The sequence below is a fragment of the Mus pahari genome, chromosome 14 (assembly GCF_900095145.1).
Source record: "Mus pahari chromosome 14, PAHARI_EIJ_v1.1, whole genome shotgun sequence".
NCBI lineage: Eukaryota > Metazoa > Chordata > Mammalia > Rodentia > Muridae > Mus > Mus pahari.
In genome coordinates, this window is record NC_034603.1 from 27,242,547 (window position 1) to 27,249,272 (window position 6,726).

A 6,726-nucleotide genomic window follows, 5' to 3' on the forward strand; every position below is an offset into this window, starting at 1 on the left:
TTAGGAATCTGGTAGTGAAGTGTAGTCCTTGTGCTGATAAACCAACCCTCTGTTGGCCAGCAGCCCCTGGGTAGCTACCAGGTGGGGCTGATCACTGCAAGACCAGGGCTGGACCAGAGGGTGGGGACCCTCATCAGCCTTATCTCAACCATCAAAGAAGAAGGGCTGGAGGTTGAGTTGGATTGCTGATAGCCAGTGGTTTAATCAATTGACCCCATGTAACTAAAGTCCACAAAACCCGCTAGAAATGGATATTCAGAGAGTCCCAGGAGCTGAACACGTGGGGGGGGTCCTGGGTGGGGGAGAGGGCGTGGCCAGGGAAGGCATGGAAGCCTTCCACATACCTGACCTCTAACACCTATCTCTTCATCTGTATCCTTGATAATTATTCTCATGGTTAACCAGTCAACACACATTCTGCAAGCAAATCAGTAGAACCCAAGGAAGTGTCTAGTAACTCCTGTTTGTTTGGTTGGTTGATTGGGGATTTGATTTTTGTTTTTTGTTTGTTTGTTTTCAAGACAGGGTTTTTCTGTGTAGCCCTGGCCTTCCTAGAACTCACTCTGTAGGTCAGGCTGGCCTCCAGCTCAGAGATCTGCCTGCCTCTGCCTCCTGAGTGCTGGAATGAAAGGCGTGCGCCACCACTGCCTGTCAGAACCCCAGGGTGATACCTGTTAGCAAGAGGAAAGATGATACACCCTGGGGCCTACTTCAGCACCAAAGTGGGGACATCTTAGAAACCAGTTCTCCCTCCCCTAATTCTGGGATCTGAGGCTCCAGACAGCCTCAGGGCTGAACTAAGTCGGAAGGAAAGAGCTGCTTTCTGGAGAAAACGGTCCCCACACCTTTTGGGGTCCCAGAAGTCTCCTGTTCTGGCTGTAACATGAGACTACAGGAGAAACTGAATTTGTTTTTTTCTGTTCAAGATCCACCTCCTACTGCCTGTTCCAGGACAGTTGTGAAGGACTTCCTGCTCACTCTCCCTTGCCACAAGGGGGTAGGTAGCTCTGTCCTGAGTCCCAGACTTGACAGGGACTTCTGCAGGGACTGTATGGCTATCAGGGGGTGAGCTCAACCTGGGCTACCCAGCAGTCCAGAGAATCACAGCACAGGTCCGGAAATGGAGAGCATTGACTCTGGGGCCTCAGCTCTAGTCCCTTTAAGCATCTTGCTTCTCCTTATACTTAATCCATCCTCAGTTTTCCCATCTCATGTATAGCCCCTCACTCAGGCCAAGGTTTCTGGTACTGTGAATATATATATAATATATATAATATATAATATATATTAATATATATATAATATATATATATAATATATCACCTCTGTTCAGCTCTGTCTGGAACAGCGGCTGCTTGGTAGGCCATCTCTGCAGTTAAGGACTCTTTTCTTTCTACTCTTGGCTTCATGCCACACCTGAGTGGTTAGGTGTAGAGGTAAGGGCCCTCACAGTACACTTTGGTTTTATCACCCTCTGGTGGGTAGCTCCAGTTTCCTCCCATTCTGAATGCAGTAGGCCTCATTCCCAAACAGCAGTGTGTGCAACAGGATCAGAAAAAAAAATTTTTTAATTTGGTACACTATGATTATATATATTGACAAGGCACAGTGAGCTACCCACATGCATGCTGCCCCCTGTGGTGTTTCCCTGCTCCTCAAGCAATCACTGTTTTGGTATTAGAGCCTTGGGCTCTCTCTTCACATCTTTATGGAACTTACTGCTGTGATCTTCCTGCCATCCTGTGGAGCAGCGGAACTTACTCCTGCGGCATGCCTGTACCTTGACTTCCATGGCCCAGTCTCCCTCTGTCCCTTCCTTCCTGAGCATTGAGTGTCCAGTATTCTCCTGTCTTCTGGTAGGTCAGCCTTTCTCTTTAAGGAGTGAGAACACACAAAACCTGTCTCTCTGTAGCTGACCTCTTTCCCTTAGTTAGTTCTGTCCAAGACAGCAAGTGAAAGGACACCATCTCAGTCTTCATGGCTGAGTCCTAAGACTTGTGATGTCTGTCTCAGATCTGAGTTGCCTTAGTGATCAGAGGGTACCACAAGATTGCAGTCCAGATCCCATGTAAATGCCAGAGAGACACATCAGCCTAGCTTAAGTGCAGCCTCAGAAGACAGAGGTAGGGGGAATCCCTATTTTAATAAAATAAAAGGGGCTGGAGAGATGGCTCATTGATTAAGAGCACTTGCTTTTGCAGAGGACCCAGGTTTGATTCCTTAAATCCACAAGGCAAATCACAACTGTTTATAACTTCAGTTCCAGGATTGAGCACCCTCTTCTGACCTCCGAGAGCACTAGGCACACATGTAGTGCACATACATGTGCATGCAGGCAAGACACATGAAAATAGTCTTTTTAAGAATAAGGTGAAAGGTCAGTCAAGGAAGACTTTCTTTGTCTACCTTGGGCTCTGCACACACGCATACAAACAGACACACACACACACATACACATGCAGTTACACATATGCAAACACTCATACAAACACATCCATGCCACATACACATACCCATGAGGAAAAGGTGGTGGGACAAGAAATTGCAGACCTCTTTGGGTCCCATCAGATCTGTTGTAGGAACCTGAAAACCATTTATGTTGTCTGCTTAAATTGAAGTTGGGGAATACTCCGTTTGTTTTTTCATTAGAGGTGCCAAGGACAAAAGAAACTCCAACCCTTAAGAAAATTTGCAGCAGCCGGGCGGTGGTGGCGCATGCCTTTAATCCCAGCACTTGGGAGGCAGAGGCAGGCGGATTTCTGAGTTCGAGGCCAGACTGGTCTACAGAGTGAATTCCAGGACAGCCAGGGCTATACAGAGAAACCCTGTCTCGGGTAAAAGAAAAAAAGAAAAAAAAGTTTTTTTTTGCAGCTTCGCTGTCTCCATTGGGATAATAAAATACATATCACCCCACAAGCAATGTGCAGCATTCATGTAAGTGTTAGGCAATGGCCTTTCTTTCACCATGATGTATATGTATCTCGGACCTTTATAAGATCTCATCAGCTGGCTGGGGGAGGTTCCTACTATGTGCAGACAAGCTTCAACCCTGCTGTGCCTATAGACAGTGGCCAACAATGGGCCACCTGCCCATCGTGTGTGTCTCTGACCTGCATGTGGTCTGTATGATAAGAGAATCTGGAGCTGGTCTACACCCAGGTAACCTGGAGGCTACTGAAACCTTGGGCCTTACACCTAGAATTTCCTATTCATCAGGTCCAGGAACCTTCATGTCTAGCTATTCTGAGATGATCAGGATTGGGATGTTGCCCACCCCAGGGAACATTCTTAGACAACCTGTGGCTTGTGGCTATCTTCCAGATCTGAGACCTAGCATTCCAGGACCCCAGTGTCTGGCCAGAAAGGACCCAGGGGCTTGGGGGAATGAAACTATGGACCTCAGAAGTCTGCACCTGAACGGTTGAGGCTCAAGGTAGACTCCAGTAGCTGGGATCACCGGTACCCAGCCTAGATTTGGGGGACTTTCTCCATCCACAGGAGGTAACATGGACTCCACCTTGGACAACCAGCTCTGTCCATGGAGAGTAGCCATCACCTGTAGCTTAGCCACTGCCCTCTGTCCCATGCTAACAGTCTCGCTGTTTCCGGCAGAACAGGAACCATTCCTTCTAATTCCTGTCCAGTTGGGGTCATTCAATCTTCCTAGAGTCCTAGAGTCAGCTGTCCTCTGAAGGATAAGACTGAGGTCAGAGGACAAGGGAGCTGTCCAGGTAACTGCAGGGGAGGATCTGCAACCTGAGTCTCTTTTATAAAGGGAGGGACAGTGTGCGTATTGCCTCATAAGGAGATGTATGTGTGTACATTTATTACTGTATAGTAAGTGTGTGATCCAGTGAGCTTTGGGATATGTATATATTGATGTAATGTAACCCACAGTCAAGAAAGACTTAAAACATCTCTTAAACTCTGCTCTGCATCTCAGGACCCTGTCCTCCAAGCCCCAGTTTAGTTCTGTTGTTCACAAGAGTATCTTTCTTGGGCTGGCGAAATGGCTCAGTGGGTAAGAGCACTGACTGTTCTTCCAAAGGTCCTGAGTTCAAATCCCAGCAACCACATGGTGGCTCACAACTACCCGTAATGAGATCTAACACCCTCTTCTGGTATGTCTGAAGTCAGTCACAGTGTACCTATGTATAATAAATAAATCTTTAAAAATAAATAAATAAAGTCAACTTCTGAGAGTGAATTTGGGGCATCATGGGGTCTTTATCTTCTTCAGGACTGCTTTCTGCCTTTGTGGTAAAAATGTATCCCTGATAAATCCATAAAAAGATTGAGTTGCTGATGAATAAATGATTACTGTGGATCGTATTTAAAAAAAAAAAAAAAAAAGAGTATCTTTCTTGTCCCTGAATTACTTGTCAGGGACAGCTGGCTCTCTTTCTTTCCCATGATCCCAAACTGTCCTTTTATCTGCAGTGATCTAATTTGTTTGTTTAAGATGGTCTCATGTGCAGGCCTGTGGTAGCACTTAATCTAGCATTTGAGGCAGAGGCAGGTGAATCTTAGGGTTTGAGGCTAACCTGGTCCAGAATGGCTAGGGCTAACATAGAGAAATCCTATACAGAGGAAATCCTGTCTTTAAAAACAGAACAGGGGTTGGAGAGATGGCTCAGTGGTTAAGAGTTCAATTCCCAGCAACCACATGGTGGCTCGCAACCATCTGTAATGGGATCTGATGCCCTCTTCTGGTGCATCTGTATTCTGGTTACACTGTATTCATATAGATAAAATAAATGATTCTTTAAAAAAAAAAAAACAGAACAACAAAACAAAAGCAAAACAAACAAAAAAAGATGATCACTCGTGACGTAGGCTAGCTCGGAATTTACTGTGTAGCCAAGAATGACTTTTGAACTCCTGGTCCTCCATCTCCACCTCCTAAGTTTGGAGATTACAGGCATGTGCCACATCCTCCAGCTCTGTATATTTGATTTTCCTTCTGGGTGAACCAGAGCTAGCCAACCTAGACAGACTTCCGAGATTTCAGGAGCCTGGGTGAGAAAGGACCCCTGGTCTATTTCTCGATCAGTTGTCCTTCAGAAGTCAGAAGAACACTGCCTCAGATTCCATAAAGACAACAACTTAAAATAGGGCCTGAAGTTCCCCAGAGCCACCTGCAGGGCATCCAAGAGACACAGAGCAAGTAACACAGGCCCTTCCCTCCCTCGCCTGATCAAGTAGCTCGTGTTGCCATGGGTCCCCATCCTCCTGAGATCTCCGAACCCAAATTACCTTCCCAGTGTACTGCCTTCCAACACCATCAGTATAGGATTCCACGGGGTAGGCTCCCGGTCCGTGAATTCTGGGGCTACATCCAAACCACAGCCTGTCTTGTCTGATTCCCTCTGCTTATGGACAGGCACCTGCAAACCTCAGGGCTTAGTATGACAATCATGTTTGTTCCCCCAATATCCTATCTTTGCAATCAAGGCCTTGGGGTGCCCCGGCAGCACACGTCTTCCTTTTCCCCGTGTCCCCTACTCACGGAAGCCACAGAGTAGCAGAGCACTCAGAGACAGCCATCTAGCTTGCTCCTCTAGGCATTGCCCATTAGCTGGGGGCTCCACTCTGAATCCGAGCTGTTATGTTGGTGACTAGTGCAGGGGCCGAAGCCGTTTCCTTCTGAGAAGAACCCCATTAGAATCAAAGAAGCATCCCCCGACACAGGGCCTTTTGGTAACTAGTACTTGGGCACTCAGGTTTGGCAGGGCTGGGTTGGGGAAGCCTGAGTCGGACAGATGAGAGGGACTCACAGTGGCCCTGGAGAAGCCCCCCCACATTCCTCATCCCTCATTCATCACTCCCCAAAGACCCATGTCTGGAGGAAGCCAGGCGTGGAGAATGTTGGCCCACAGCTGCAGTTATTCAAAGCTGTTGGAAGAAATATGGGAGGCCGTTGGGCAGGACACGCATACCTGCCTGGTAGCCCCCAGCCTGAGTGCTCTCAGAGGCATGATTAGGGCCAATTGCATCAGGACATGCTGATGCTCAGGACCGGTACTTGGGTCAAGATGCTGGAAGACATCCTGTCTTCCTAGCCAGTGAGATTCCTAGAGGGCCAGGATGCCTTGCAAATATTTCTCCTTGCAAGAAACCTATGAAGCACCTGTTTTTCCCAAGTGAAGCGCAGAGGCCTTATCCTCCTGCTCTCTCTGTGTCTCTGTCTCTGTGTGTGTGTGGGGGGGGGTATGGTGTGTTAAAATGCCCATAACATTTATTAAAAACACTTACTTGGGACCGTTGTAATAGGTGGGGAACACCTGCCTGGAATTTGCAGCAAGAGGGAGGCTGGGACTCTACTGTCACCTCAGGATCCAATTTTGTTGTTGCTGATGTTGTTTTGAAATAAGACCTCATGTAGCTCAGGCAGGCCCGGAATCCCGAGGTAACTGAGGATAACCTCGAACTTCTAATGCCGCTGCCTCCACTTCCAAGTGCGGAGATCCCAGACATGTGCAACCGTCCCCTGTTGCCTTGCTGGTGTATCTTGCACCCTAGGAGGAAGAGATAGCACCTCTTACTTTTTATTACATTGGTTGACGTGTGTGTGTGTGTGTGTGTGTGTACAGGTGCATGCATGTGTATAAGCATATACAAGAATTTGTGTGTGCAGAAGTGTGTCTTTTACTGTGTGGGTCCCTGGCTTGGCGGTATCTCACCGGCCCTCTCCCAGGGTTTTTCCTTTACATTTCCTGGAAAGCT